Raw genomic sequence first — 16,244 nt, 5'->3', positions numbered from 1 at the left:
TGCCATGGACAAATGCTGAGCAAGGAGGGCTGTAGTTTGCAGACTGTACCCAAGCTGGGTTATAATTCAAACCAGATTCAGTAATTGCGCTGTGTTTCACCTCCAAGTCAGGAATCAAATCTCGCGCATGTCAGGTGTTAGTGGTTATGATGTTCCAACCCCCGGAGGGAGCACGGGAACCACAGCTGCTGCACAGCACCCGGGGGCCTTTGCTCCCCCAGGAGCAAAGAGAAACTCCTCATCCCAACTGGCAGGGCTCAAAGCTGTTTCCAGCACCAGCTGTACCCTGTTCACTGTCTCTCTCCCTAGCAAACTCACTGAAAGGATTTCATCTTGAACCACATATTCCACAGTAACTACTGGCCCTTGTCAACAGTCTTAGAGAAGTAGCCAAAGGCTGCTCAGCATGACTGTGTTAGTGGGAAGATTTCCCTACATTTGAATGGGTATTGTCTCAGACCAGGAATGAACAAGCCTGTTCTGCTTCAAGTCTGTCCATCTGAGGACAGTGGGTCAGCTCTGGAAAGCTACTGCTCCCAACACTGTGGAGCTGCTGCTCTTGTCCGGAGTCATTCTGTTTGTTGGCAGACATCCAGCCATGCAAAGGAATGGGGTTTTTCTCCCCAGTACATCCCAATTACTCTTTAAACCTGCCAGAGTTATTGCCTCCATAGTTTTTCTGGCATAGCCAGTGGTTTAAACTTAATCTCTCTCAGAAAAGTCAAAGGGGTTTAGATCCCACAGCTTCCACAGACGGTCTGAGCAAGCCCAGGGCAAACTATGACTTGTGTGTCTAGATCCAGAAGAGAGGATGTCTGCTCCCACTGCAAACTCCAGAGGAGTTTTGCTCCTTTGCTACATCAATTCCAAGTGAAATTAGGCAGGTATCCCACTGAAAATTGACAAGTGATGGAAATATTTAGAGAAACGTGTTTGCATGCAATATCAACTCAGATCATATGAACTGACCCACTAATCTGTTGCCATTCACATGTCACAGAAACTTGAAGGCTTCATACAGCTTTGATTACAAAAATGTGTATTTTCTCTCATCATGGTGACTGAATGCAGAGGGAATGGGTTTGTCTTTAGGTTTGTTTATTTTTCTTTTCCAGGCATAATGGAGTTTTGAACAGTAACATTGCTTTTTGCCCTTTCATAGCTCTTTGACTCTTTGAGTGAAAGAAAGACACACCAGAGAGTGTGACACTGCTAAAGGGAGAGGTATAAACACAGTAAAAAGCAACTTTAATGAGCATGTTTAATATTAAAGGAAAAATATGTTTTTACTTAAACTACCTGAAAATCCACAATGAATCCATTCAAGCTTAGTAGCATTATTCACCATATGTTAAAGGTGAAGAACCTACTCTTGAAATGCCTTTCTAACTTAGTACTTTACAAATAAGTAAATAACTACATTGTTCTGTGTCTCTCTAAATTTTTCAATATATCCTTCATTGCTTGAAAATGGTTGATTATGAAAAGTATACTTTTCCTTAAAACTGAAATCACACAGTGAGTGAGGCACACTTGATGCACCCTCAGAGCAATTTTTGGTATTGATGAATTTTTCCCCATAGTTTTTAATATTTGCTCTGGGTATGCAACTTCAAGAAAATGAATTGAGGCAAGCATGAAAGGAGAGCAACTGAGGCAGAGATTATAAACAAAGCTGTTGCATTAGGAGGGTTGCCAAAGCATGGGGAGGAGTCTATATTCTTCAATTTGTTTATTTATATTAGTAAATGTAATTTGACACTTGGGAATTTTTCTGTGCAAATTGACAGCTATGACAATATGGGACTATCACTCATGATGGCCAAGCAAAACCAGCCATATGTTTCTGAGACCCAAATACAGACAAAGGAAAAAATACTAGTGCTAGCAGTTGAAAAGAACAGCTCATGAGAAGTCTTGATCTTGTGCTGAGAGCTTAGTAAACTCCGAGGGCCCATGAGAGAGGATATGCAGAAGGTTGGAGCCATAACAAAAACTGAAGTTTTTCATGGTGTTGTGAGAAGGCCTTTCCTTTTCTATATATATAAGTAAACAGTGGCTTTTTTTTTTTTTTTTTTTTTTTTTTTTAATTGCAGAGCTGTTTGGGGATGATGAGGAGAAACAGTCTGACAGGGCAATTCATCTCATCTGCTTGTATGTTTAACTTGCCCATGCCATCTTTCATTTCAGCTCTAAGTGTCAAGCAACCATTATGTAGACATAATAAAAAGGTCCTAGAAGGCATAACACTGCCTTTTGCTAGTCTTTAGTTTCTACTTTTTGTTGTTGTTGTTGTTCTTAAAATGCTTACAATTGCATTACCTTCTGTAAATACCTGCAAGATTTGGCTCTTAAAACCACTGCGATTTCCATGGCATTTACCATTTTTGGCAAGGTTGGCATTTGTTATGGGACTTTCTCCCAAACTGCCACAATAAAACTGAATTCCTTTAAATCACCCTCAAGCCAATCAAGGATCTAAGAGTGAGGGAAAATAAAGCAGCAGCCAAACACGTTAGTTCTTGCTTTTGCTAGTCTGACCAGAAAGTCAGAGCAGACAGCAGGGGATAGGCTAAAGACTCTAGGTCTGGTTGAAACAATGATCATCTTGTTTTGCTTTGCCATGGCCCCATAACTGCACAGCAAATAAACAACAATGTGAGTACAGCCAATTCATATGCTGTCTAGTTTTGATTTATGAAAGCAATAACCAAGTGAACAAGGGGATTCAAACCTTTTGGTTGCTTTTTAATTTTACTTCTTTTCTGTTCTATTTTAAGCTTAATTTGAAATAGTTTTGAGGGGTAAAAGAAGCAGAGGGGGGTCTCTTACATCTTCATAAGAAGTGAAAATACACAGCTTTTAGTTTTTGCCTTGTGTGAGGACACATTTTTGCTTCTCCCTATTACTTGATTGAGACATTCTCCACAACATTATGTTAATACTATAATTTGTATCTTTACCTTTTAGATATTCAGCTGAGGGACCGACTTTTCAGACTAAGAACCCATGGCTCCAATTAGAGCTTATAGGAGCTATCTGTTCTCAGTTCTTCTGTAAATCAGCCTTATGACAGATCTGTGAAGCTAATTGCAGCTCTAAAATTCAAAACTATTTTGCCATTTTTCAAAGGAGCTTTGGTAAACTCTCAATCCCTCAAGGAACTGCTTATGCTATTTTACTGTTAATGAAAAGACTTACCATTAAAGAAAGTCCAGTCAAACTAATATCTCTGAACATAGCTGACATGCACTGAAAGAGCACAGACTAGATTTGTCATTGCCCTCAATCTTGTGTGCTCATTTAAATAACTGGAGAATTTTAAATGCTATTGAAAGATAAAGCAGGGCATTCTTCATCCATCCTGTGCTAGTGTAAGCATGCACACAAGGTGTAAAGCAGCAGAAAACCTGACTCCATATGTGTACATGCAGTGCTCCAAATAATATGGAATTATGCTGATCTCAGCAAGAATCAGGCTGCTCAAGAACTGAGAGTGGATGAGGAGGGAGGCATCTGTTGATCTGTCATCCAGTAGTTGGTACAAGGCTTTATTAAATTCCAGCTTTATGTCAGATTGAGATACTGGAGATCCCTGTCTGCTTCCGGCAGATGCCTGCAGTCAGCTGAGCAGTCTTATCTTCAGCTGTGGGTGCAGTGGGGCTCAGTTCCCTCCCATGCAGCAGCTGTACCTACATGAGGGCCACATGACCCTGGCATTGGGGGGCTGCTTCCCAGTACTGGGGGTGTCTCGGGTCCTGCTGGCTCAGAAGGCCTGATTTTACAGAAGCAAAGTACAGCCAGCCAGCCTTGTTTTTCAGCTCTGAGAAGCCACATGTAAGGCAGGCTTGCCTGCTTCCAAGCCCTAGAGAAACTGGCAGCAATTGTGGTGGGCTGGTAGTGTGTGTGCCCACCTTGTCAACAATTGTGCCTCCAAAACTGTCTCTTCACAATAGTGCATCCTGTCATACTAGCTACAGAAGGCCACCTGCAGCCAAGCCCACTTCAAATAATTACTAGATAATTTCTTAAGCAAATATTTTAATAGTTCTTTAAGCATAAAATTCATTTTCCTCAAATCGCAGCTGTGAGATGGGTAAAAACAGATGTGGGCTTTAGTTACAAAAGGAAATATGCCAGAAGGACTGTAAAACAGTAAAAAACTAAAAACTGTAAAACTGTAAAACCTAAAATCAATAGGGTTAAATAAAGGTAGAATGTGCCAAATCATTGCACACGAATCCCCTTTCCATGGATGCAATTGACACAAACCTCATTCCATATGGAAGGATGTAAACCAGCATTTTGTGGAGAGCGCTTTGAGGACCCATGGCTCTTATGTGAAATTGAATATAAAGTTCAAACTCTGTATATATCTATTTAAGAATAAAAAATTAAAATATGTACACAACCAGCAGTTTTTACTGATTATATGACATGTCAATGTTGTAATTTCAGACATTCAAAAATTATTAATTCGGTCTCCAAAATTTCTGAGACCGCTTTAAATTTTTTTTTTTTCTGTTTTAGGTTTTATCACTTTGTAACATTTGATCCCCTAGACCATGGTTGTACTGCTTTTTCTTTTTAACTTTGGTAAAAAAAACAACTTATTTTATTAATGTCCAGTGTAAGAGTCTTAAGTAACATCTCAAGTGGAAGACCTACTTCCAAATATCACAAGACTTAGAATAAAGTAATGAATTTTGTCAATATTATTTTATGTTCAAGATGTGCAAGTGTACTTACGGTGTCCTCATTTATTACTGTGAACAGTGTAATACAATAAGTTTTGTGCATGATCATGGTAGCAAGATTTTCGTGAGGTCCCAGCTGAGGACTCATCAAGCCAGGCTGCACAGATGATTCCTGCAAAGTCTCATTTAGGGCAGTCTTAGCATAGGCTCCTTCTTAATCTGTTTCAGGGGCTCAGCTCCTTGCTCAACATAGACCATTAATTTGGAGTCTAGCCTAGCCTAGTCACTATCTATTAACAGTTATTACTTGTATCACCTCATCACAGTAACAGTTATTTTCCATTCTCATTGAATGAAATATCACAAGACCCAAAATACCTAAGTGAGAGTGATTGAATAGAAATTGTTGTCACAATCAGTGAATTCAAGTTTCATGAATATAAGGCCAAGGCTAAGGCAGATGAAAAAAAAAAAAATCTAAGGAGTCATGGCACTCCAGTGATAAATAGCAACACCACTGGCAGCATCTGCAGCACTGGGTGAAAGCTGGGTTTCTAGGCAAGGCCTCAGAAGAGTGAGACACTTCAAAACAAGATTGGCCAAGCACTGGAACAGTCTCTGCAGGGAAGTGGTCACAGCACCAAGACTGAGAGAGCTCAAAAAACATTTGGACAACATTCTCAGGCACATGATGTGGTTTTTGGGGTTATTCTGTGCAGGGCCAGGAGCTGGACCTGATGATCCTGACGGGTCCCTTCCAACTCAGGACACTCTGTGACTCTTTGAATCCATCTCAGTTCATCCTAGACCAACCCTGTTTTGACAGATAGTACACACCACTACTGGGGAGTTCAGGTTGTCCTCAGCATCTGGTTGCTCGTTACAGGATGACAAAAGACAATACTGTGACATACTTAGGCACTGGTTCTTGTGGGTGACACACACGTCTGCGGAGGTCACCTGAGCTGTCCTGCTGACAGCATTGATATTGGCAGCATGAGAATGCAGGTGGACTGTCCATGACACATTTACTGCCAGTGCCATAGCACATGTGGCCTTGCAATCACAGTGGCCTCGCAATCACAGTGGCCTCATGGAGAGTTCAGCCACATCCTCATTTATCCCCCATTGCCTGCCAGGCATGTGTGTGGGAACTTCAGGGTCTCTTGCCACTGTCTAAGGTCAGCTCAACACTATATGAGGAATGTAATCAGGAGTAGTTGCTGTCTGCCTTGCTGCTTGGGAGAGGAGGAGCAACAGCCTGTCCAATCCTTCTGACTGAGCACTCAAAAGGAGTGCTCCAGGACCAGTGCTGTCTGAGCAAAGCAGCCATCACTTAACCATCAAGGCCATCTTGACTTCCTAATTTTCTACTACATTCTCTTTTTGCACTCTTTAAACTGCTATTATGCATCTTTCCCCTATCCATCAGAAATATTTTCATATTGGAGGAAATAAAAACTTACATTGCTAGGAGACAGGAGGCTGACTTCTCCCACTATCCTTAGTTTTTATATCTAAATATGGTAATAATTTCACTATTTCAGTATTATTCATGGGAGAAGTTTCTTGTACTTCAGCAAACAAATGTAGGGAGCTAGCGTTAATCTGGTGATGCTCATTATCTGGAACATTGTATTAATAAAATCTAAGACAGATCTGAAAGCTGAATATCCTTTTCTTAATTTGCAGCTACAGCTACCACAGAACTAAAAGTGTCAAGTTCCAAATTCCAGGGTTTATTTTCTCAGAGTGGGAATCTGTGTTTGGAATAACCAAATCACACTGAAAGATCATACTTTAAACTTAAAAGGTAATTTTCAATACTATTTACTATTTGAGCCTACGGTTCAAATTTAAATATGACTTTGAAATCACATATTTAGTCAGGACGAAAACAGGCCTGTGTCTTATTCCTCAGGTGCTTGGGTGCACCTTAGGATGCTCAGTTTCAGGTGCTGAATAAAGCCGTTCCTCTGAATGTGTCTACTTTACTGTCTGATATCTGTAGAAAGAGGTGGAAGTCCCGTAAAGCTTCTGGAAAAATTTAAATTAATAAAAATATTATATTTATTTGACTTCGCTTAAACTTTTTCGGATTAGAAATCTTCAAAGAAATGTAACAAGCTGCATTAACTACATAAAAATAATACTCACTAATTTAAAGGGATTACTTTAATTGATGTTTAGGTTAGGTGCCAGTTAGGGATTTCCATCTTTTCAATATAAAGAAAGGGAATATCTCTTTGGAATATCTTATATGGTATTAAATTATTCATGTTTTGGTTGGGCCTGGGCTATAACCATTTCTACAGGGGCTACATGATGGAAGAGCTAGCTGTTCCTTTGTTTGGTGACAGATGAAGTAAAGGAAAGCTGTTTTCAAAGAATAAATGCTGTCAAGAAGAGGCTATGCTATCTAAGTGGTCCAGCACTGAATGGACTAACAGTGGCACTGTTTTGAGTCCATCTGTGTTGCAGAATGAGACAGGAAGTCGAGGAAGTTCAGAGAGCATCTAGGAGATGCCTGGGATATGATGCTGAAGAGCAGTTATGTTGGTGTTTGGGGGCGAACTTCCAGTTAGATGAGGTTTAGAAATTTGGTTACAGAAAATGCATTCTGCTGCTTTATTCTTGTGATGTCTAAGGGCAAAGAGTCAGTCTCAAGATTATGTATAAATACAAAGAAGGCTTTAAAAAAAAAAAAAAAAAAAAAAAAAAAAAAAAAAAAAAAGAGGGATTAACCAACTCCATCACTGGCTTCTGACCCTGATTGGTACAACTAGGCCAAAATGGAATATTATTGTGAACAGTAAATTGCATTTCTTGTTAAAAAGAAGAAATGGAAATGTTTCAAGATGGCCCCATTGTTTAGATGTCTTAGTTTGCTACAGAAAAATCAATATTTTTTCTCCTTTTCTCTGACAAAATGTGTGTATTGTGACACCACACAAACTCATAACTGGGTGAATTCCTTCCTAGCATTCCTTTTCCTTTCTCTCTTTTCCTACAACTCAGAATATTCTGTGGTTCTGTGATTATCTTTGCTGCAAATATTCTGAATATCTCTTTTATAGTTATGTACATGACCTATAACAAAAATGTAGAAGAAATATCAGAAAGAGAGCATTGAGGTTTTTTCACATTCACAATGATCTGTTATTACTGCCAATCTGATTGCCAGGATTGTAGTGCTAGTTCCTTGCTGCTTATAGAGAAGCTGATGAGATAAGGTAAAGAAAGACACATTAACATGAGCCTGGTACATAGATATTAATTATAATAACAATAACAATACACTTATAATGTGTTTTTCATTCAAATGTCAATTGGGGAAAAAAGAGAGAACCTGGATAGCTTACTTTTTCTATGAAGACCAAATTTTTATGTCAGAGATTCAGGAGGTGCTTCCTAAATAAAAAAATAATGCAGGATTACACCACATTCTGTGCTGGTTCTGCTCCAGCCCTGGATCTGTGTCAGGGTCATGAACCTTCTGTGCAGTGTAAATAATTGATTTTTTCCTTATGGCTGTTGAACACACACACCCCCCCCTCAAAAAAAACCCAAAAAATCAGATCAAACCAATTGTTGTTTTCTTAACTCCCCAGACTACCTAAAATTTCATTTAAAAGAAATGTCCCAGACTACCTAAAACAGAAGAGATAAAGTTTGCTTCAGAAAAGCAAAATAAATAGTCTAAAATTACAAAACTAAACAGAAATTAGAAAGCAAAAAGCAGAGAGTGCTTCCTTGTGGAAATTTCAGGATAAAAAAATCATGTTAAACTACTCCATTGGCTCCTAAAGGAAAAAAAAATCTATGTCCCACTGTTGAGACTGTGCTTTATTCCTTGAGCTAGCGTGGGCTGTGCAGGAGCAGGACATTGTCAATCTCCTCCCCTGATGCTGCTTCACTCAGGGCCAGACTGGCTCCCAGGAAGCCCACGTGGAAGTGACACTTTCTTGTCTAACAGTCAGTGCACTCTCATGGTACTTTTAATTTGTATCAGAGATCTTTCTCAGTGTTTTATTAGTAGCAGAATATTTCTAGGAGGAGGCATTATTGCTGTAGCATGTGGTGGTTTAGAAAATGCCCCTGGCCCACAGACAGGGAAGGAGATGACCCAAGTTTTCACCTCTTCCTTCACTTCTCCTCTCATGGAAGTGGCTGAGCTTTGGCCAGCTGGAGCCATGGTGGGAGCTTGACTCAGACTCATAGGGGACAATCAACTTTTGGCTGAATTTGCTGCTTTTAAAAATTATTACACAGCTTTATTTCTATGCCAAAACCATACTTGTTCAGCACACAGACCAGCTCTTGCTTCGCGCTTCATTGTGAGGGGTCTGGCTGCTGTGGACTGAAAGCCATGAGGTTAAGGAGCTTCAGCAGGAGAGTACTTAACAGCAAAACTTTGAAAGAGTCCAGCAGACAATTCTTAGTGTAGCTATTAAGCCCACAAGACTTCAGTTTAGCAACTTTTGGAGGGAAAGCAACACAATTTTTCCCCTTTTCCGTAGCCTCATTCAGTTTTGAAATGCACATACTAACTTTTATCCACGGAAAATGATTGAACTATATTAACTTCTGGTATAACTAAAAAAACCATGGTATTTAAGCAAGTGATTATTTGTCTCACTATGAATGGACATTGGTTCACCTGTAAATTTCGTCTAAGAATTGTATCATTTAACAATATATACCTTCAAATTTGCTTTGACAATGTTGAGAAAAACTTAAATAAGAGGGATATGCCACTGAAACTTGACTAAATAGCATTGAATTTCATGCACTTGGATCCATTTGCATGCAGCCTGGATCTGATTCCTTAATACCTATAATGGATGGATGTTCAGAACATGTGGATGCAATCTACTCTATTATAAAAAGCATTTATGTACAAAGAGAAGAAACAACCTGATCACAGTTCCAGGGAAAGTCACTACAAGAAAAAAAAAGTGCTCAAGAATTAATGACTCCTGATGCTGCACTCAGATAAGTGAACCTTGTCTTGGTTCAATTTCTCAACAGGAAATCAGAGATTTTCTAAATTACTCTGCAGTTGAATGTGAAAAAAAATATATTCCTTTATTTAAAACTAAAAAATTTCTTCCTGTTAAATATATTGTGCTGTTACTGTTTGATATCTAAAATTAGACTAAAATGGAGAAGATTATTGTACACACTTCTTGTAAACAGAATAGGATGCACCCAGGGCTCTGTATTTGTTTTGTGTTAGCCTGGAGCCCTTAACTCTGCAGCCATTATGCTGACCAAGCTGCTCTCAGCTATAACAGAAGTTTTACCTTTCCACATGTGTTCTTAGTGTGTACACATCTGCATCCAGTGTGAATGAGTCAATGTTCTTTGGGATTCAGGTCCTAAGTAGTAAATTAGATTGAAATAAGAAGCTACCCAGAGAAAGAATTCAATATAAGTGCATATATTCACAATATGAAACAGCAGCTTTTCTTTTCAGTGCTGGGCTTATCTTCTATCTGTGGCTAGTTACATTAAGGCATGAACATTCATTCACATGAGATGTCTGACGCCATAAATCTCAAATTCTCCCCTTGCTTCCAATCTTGCCTCCATTGTGCTGGCTATGCTAATGAAAAGCAGGTTTTTGGTTTCATATGTACGTGCATGTGTGCAAAAGAAGGAGGGGTTTGGTCATATAGGCACTTGTCCTGCTCAGCACAGAGATAGGAGCCCCCTGAAATAGAAAAAATATAATATATGTAATAAATCTGGGTGAAAATATGTAGATGTTTTTTTCTGGCCTCATAATTATTTTTATAAAAACACAGAAGCCAATATATAATTAAAAATAAAGCCATGCATTGTGTTGTATTACATGGTGTTTACAGAGAAAAGCAGGCTTTTTAACCACCTGGCAAGTATTTCAGACAAAAAAAAAAAAAAAAAGAGATCTGAAAAAGCAAGGACAAGCATTAGAAAGAGAGGGGGAGGGGAAGCTGGGGACTTCTCATTTGCACATGTAGAAATGCAAATTTGATCCATCTCTTTCTTATCTACTGGTAACAGACTTGGCTGGTGGAGCACAATAGCACCTACAGTTCTATGGCCAAAAATAATGAAGTTTAAAAAGAATTGATTTGATTATAGAAACACTTCTATAAAGCCACGTGTTCATTAGCAGATGCCTGCCATCTACCTCGGAGCCAAAGATATGAAAAGCCTGAAAGCAGGATGTAGCCTCCTGATTTTGGGACATAGACACACTTTGAGACAGTAAGACTCCTTGTTGCTAAATCTTTTACTAATTCAGAGAAATGTGTGGACTCTGACAGCAGCAGCTGATTTCCTGCTTTTCCACCTATTATCATGTAAGTCCGCAGTCTCCTTTGAAGCATAGCTCGTTCCTTTGGCTTGTGCCAGTTTACCTCTGTAACAGCTGGGACCCAAATATTGTTGATGTAGCTGCAGAGATGGACCTGATGAATTCGTTTTCCCCAAATGTCTCTAAAAATCAAGTATGATATTAACAAACTAGATCAAATTCCTCTGAATTATCTGAAGTGATTTTGTCTCCACATTAGGAGAGTTTGCCTTATGTAAGGGGTTTAAAAATTAGACTATTGTAACCCAGGGCTGCTGAATTAAAAACAAATGGACAAGGTCTCTCCGGTACAGATTCATCTGTCAAATTTTTTGTACTTCACGAAAAACAGTGGAGCTTTTACAGAAAAAAAAAAAAAAAAAAAAAAAAAAAAAAAAAAAAAAAAAAGTGTTTGCCTTTCCTGTCTCATAAACAAGTTTGCTGAGGAAAGAGAGGGTTGGAAGCGACTATAAAATCAGAGTTGGGGATAGCGATGACAGAGGAATATACACAGCTGTAGTTATTTATGAAAAAAAAAAAAGAAAGAAAAGAAACTGCTTTTGCAGGGATAGGTCTTCAGCTGGGTAGCAGTACTGGACAAGAAAAAGGAGGTTTTCACACAGTCTACAAACCACTTGCAAGTAATTTGCTATCCCTCTACCCTTCCCCGAGAGCTGAAATCAGACACGGACTGATGAGGGCCAAGGCGGCGCAGCGAGAGCCGCCAGGTGCGGCCGGCGGCGCTGCCAGATGGGCGCGGTGTGACTGCCGGCCTCCGAGGGGGCTGCGAGCCGGGCCGGCCCGGGGAGCCCGCTTGTAAGGAGCACAGCATCTGCCACCTCATATTCGGAGGGCTACGTGTGTGCTGTAGGTTACCTGGCGGGTTTGTGCCGCTTTCCACCGCGCGGCCCAGCTACTCCGCGCTCTGGGAATTCGGCAGCGGATCAGCCGCCACCAAACTCTCACATGTTTCCACACAGTTATCTTCCCATGAGCCCTTTCTTATACCCGTTCAAGGCAACCACTCACCAGAAAGCACAACCCGCAGCTCTGCCGGTGGCCGGCCTGCTCCGGCGGGAAGTTGTGGCCGTGACTCCACCTGCCCCGGGCTCCGCCGCTCTCCGCTCCTCCGCGGACGCTCGCGGTGCGCGGCTTGCCAATGCATTCTGCCCTCGTGCAGAACTGGGAATTCTTACACTCACTCTGTACTCAGTCATGATGAAAGATACTTTTGGCCTTACAACTACAGAAAACCTGAGACAGGTGTCAGCTCCCAGCTGTCTAAATGAGATCAAAACTCCCCTTAACATCGGCAGAATTTCTCACTGGGGATCAGATCAGAGGTAGGCAAAAGGGCCCACTACGCAGTTAACAATTGGGCAACAGGAGATCATTTTTGTTCTGTAATCCTAGTTTTGCCTTGTAAAATTTTAACAAACCTCATAGCTTTTAGTTTCATGCCTGCATCTTTTTTTTCCTTTAACAGTTAGGACTAAAATGTATACTGCTTACTCCATTTGAAAGGAGCTGCCCCGTTCCCCCATTCAAACGCTCTTTAGCAAATCAAATCTCCTGTACACTTGAGGTTGCCTGGGATATTTTGGTACCATGTACATTTCTGAATTTGTAGAACTGATCTGAAATCATAGTGTAATGGAAAAGACTGCTGAAAACTTTGCTAAACAGATGATCACATTCCTGAGTTTGTTTTACTTAGTTAGCATTTTTGCCTGCTGTGAGGTGTTTTCCTTGGATGGTTACCTACAAATACAGCACTGACCTCAGTGTGCATGAAGCAGGCCAGTACAGGCAAACAGACCCAATTGGACATGCTCTATAAATCATCACCCACATCCTTCCAGCAGCAAAAATAAAAAGGAAAGGAGGAGGGGGTAAAACAACTGGTGAGTGTTCCACATGAGGAAATGGAGACTATTTGGTGTCACCAGCTGGAAATACTCAGAGTGCTAAGGAGAAAGGTACCAGCATGAGCTAGCTCTGTGCTGGATAAAGTACTAACAATATAACTAAATGCTATCATCTTACAGATGTCTTATATGGGCAAAATAATAGGCCTAAAATGCTCCCTGCCATAAAAAGTACCTATCTCAAATAGCAAGTGCAGAAACGTAATACTATGGCTTATGAAATCAGACTTAAATCCAACATAAAAGGCTGCCTCCTCAAATAATTCACTCCAGTTCTTCAACTCTAAATGTGTCTGAAGTGATTTCTACTGCTCTGCTGGTCCAAATTCTAGACAAGCACCTAAGTTACCACCTTCTTTCCCCAGTACCCAGAGAGGAAAACTCACCATGGGATGAAGTAGGTGAAGGGGTCCTGTGGCCTTTCTACCAAAACTTCAGTCTCAATAAGCCACAGAGCAGGATCTCAGCATAATCTACTATATTGGTCAGCTTGCATTTAGGCTCGGACATATTACATCATCTGATTTAGTTAAACCAGATGATTTTCTCAGAAAAAAAAAAAAAAAAAAAAAAAAAAAAAAAAACAAAAAAACAAAAACAACAACAACAACAACAACAACAAAAACAGGAAAATAAAAACTTGAAGAACACAAAGATTTTTTTTTCAGGTCTTTGGTTTTCTTGACCCCTTGCAATAGTGCATTTGACAAGGGACTGAAATTTGACTTTACTGTGTACCTAACGATTTTTCATTTAGCCAAGTTACAGCATCAAGCTTGTTCTGAGTCTAGTTCAGTTAAAATTTCTACATTCCATATAAATGAGTATTAATTAAGGACTGAGATACTAATCTGAATTCTCTGTCTTTTTTCTGGCTCATCTGTTACTTTGAGTGCCTTGAAAGTATTCAGCATGGCCCTTTGTAGGAAAAGCTCTATCCTAAGGGACTTATTTCAACAAGAGGAATCACAGCTGAAAATCCCAAGTAAAAACACATATCTAATTACTTGTAGAGATCTGGCCCAAATCTTATTCTGCTCCTTAGCATGTCCTGCTATATCACTCTAGGAGTTCTTTGATCACTCTCTTTGCTAACACTCCTTTGCTTTGAAGAAAGGGTCTTGCTGGTTTCCACTTGGTGATAGAGCGCATATAAGGGATGTAACAGTTAAGTCCTTTTGTCTGTATTTTCCTTAGCAAATTTCCTTAGCAAAAGCAGTTACTGCACCAGTAACTGTTGTGCAGCCCCAAGGCCAGCTGCCATGTCATCACTCACCTCCATACTGTTGAATTGTCTTGTCTGTTCCCCACCACACTCTTCATCCAGACCAGGGAGACTGCATCCAAATTACCATTGAAAGAAGTCCTTGGCTTCTGCTAACCCCTGAATTGTGCCCAGGCACTGCTTGGACTGCTAGCTGGCCATGGCCAAAGCTACGTCAGGGGTGATGCTGGAAGGTAAACTGTATGGATGACTGTGTGCCAGGCAAGGACCCATATCCTGGCTCATTTTAGTTCACTCATGTTGACATGGTCCTTGTGGATTTAGCTTTCACAAAGAGCTTCAATATGTTAGATTCAGCTTCCCTGACTTTAGGCTCTCTTAAATTAACAGTATAATTATGCTAGGCTTTCCATGCAGTCAGTGGAAAGACACTTCCAGAGGAGAATTCAGGTCTCCTTATATTACACAACACACCCACAAGAGAAGCCCAGTTAAACAAGAAAATGTTTGATGTATTGATGGGAAGGGGTAGTAAAAACATCAAAAGACAAAAAATCTACCACATAAATACAGTGTTTCTGCTTCAAAAAGATGATGGATACCAATAATCTTCTTGGGTTTTGTAGGGCTGAAGTGCTATCTGTGGGTAAATGTTTCTGCCTCTGTCCTGGGCAAGTCTCCACACCATGGTTGCCAGGTGGCTTTAACCTAGAGGAAAGAATACAGTCTCATTCTCTTCATAAATCACTAGGTGTAGCATTCTAAAGCATTCACCTCATCAGCTGGTACAAGCTGAATATAAAACTATCCAAAGGATTTTGGTGCAGGTCATTTCCAAACTCCTCCTAGATACAAATATAAGTTGACTGGGGTGAACTTATAAACACTGAAAATAATTCTTGTCCATCAGCAGAATGGCTAATGTCTAGAATGTCTCTCTTGGAGCCATTTGTGCCTGTGTCTGGTTTACCCACGACCATCTTTGGTTTCACAAATCCATGAGTATTGTCAAATTGGAGTGATTTACAGAGTGAGAACCCTACACTATGCCTGCAGGCAGAGCTGCAAATGCTCCCACCAGAAGCCTCTAAATTGGTATTCTGCTAGGTTCAGCTCAACAAGAAATATGCTAGGAGGGAAACTCCCTTGGCTAACTCCCTTGTAATATAGTGACTTATTTTATGATAGAAAATATGTTTTTAAAAAGAAGTTTGGAAAATTTTGATTTCCACCTCTAAGAATATAAGATTATTTTGCCTTTTTAGTTTTTTTTCTTCCAAGACTAGTAGTAACAAGCAGAGAATGCAACCTAAAAAAAAAATCTGTGAGCAAAATATATATTTGTTGCTTTATTTTTTTCCCTTACACAAATAATGTTCTGCATAGTACTAGTTTAGGCATTTTCTCAGTAATATACTAAAAGAAGTTCCATTTATTATTTGCTCTTGCAATTTCAAAACCAAAACCTTGCCTTGAAAATTGACATTTGCCATTTCAAAATCTAGCTTTTCTTCATGAATCTCTCAGATTCACTTTTAGGTTTCTCTTACTTGAATTGTCATCTGTATATTCTTTGCACACCATGCTCACATCAAATATTTTTACTGTATATTGTTAATAATGGTAGTGACTTTAAAACATAATTCACAAAATGGAGAAAGTATTAGTTGGTTTCACTAATTTAGTTGATAATGAAAAGCTAAAACTAATAAATTTATTACCACTTCTGCAAAAAAAGGCCTAGTCAACTGGAAATATATTTATGTTTGTAGAAATATATTTGTATATATATATTATGCGTATAGCTCATATGTAAGTATGAGTAGAATTGATATATGGTTTCAAAACTGATTAGGCACTAAGCAAAAATGACAAATCGCCTCAAATAGAGAGGAAACTAAGAAGTCAAATAGAGAGGAAACTAAGAAGTCAGGCACAACTGCTTTATGTAAAGCTTAATAAACATGTGGAATACATTAGCAGGAAAGTCAACTGCAGCAAAACACAGAAATTAGTTGAAAGACAGTTTTATGGATCTTTTTTCTCTCTTT

Source organism: Sylvia atricapilla, chromosome 3 (genome assembly GCF_009819655.1).
Source record: "Sylvia atricapilla isolate bSylAtr1 chromosome 3, bSylAtr1.pri, whole genome shotgun sequence".
Lineage (NCBI taxonomy): Eukaryota > Metazoa > Chordata > Aves > Passeriformes > Sylviidae > Sylvia > Sylvia atricapilla.
Note: the sequence above shows the minus strand (reverse complement) of the source record.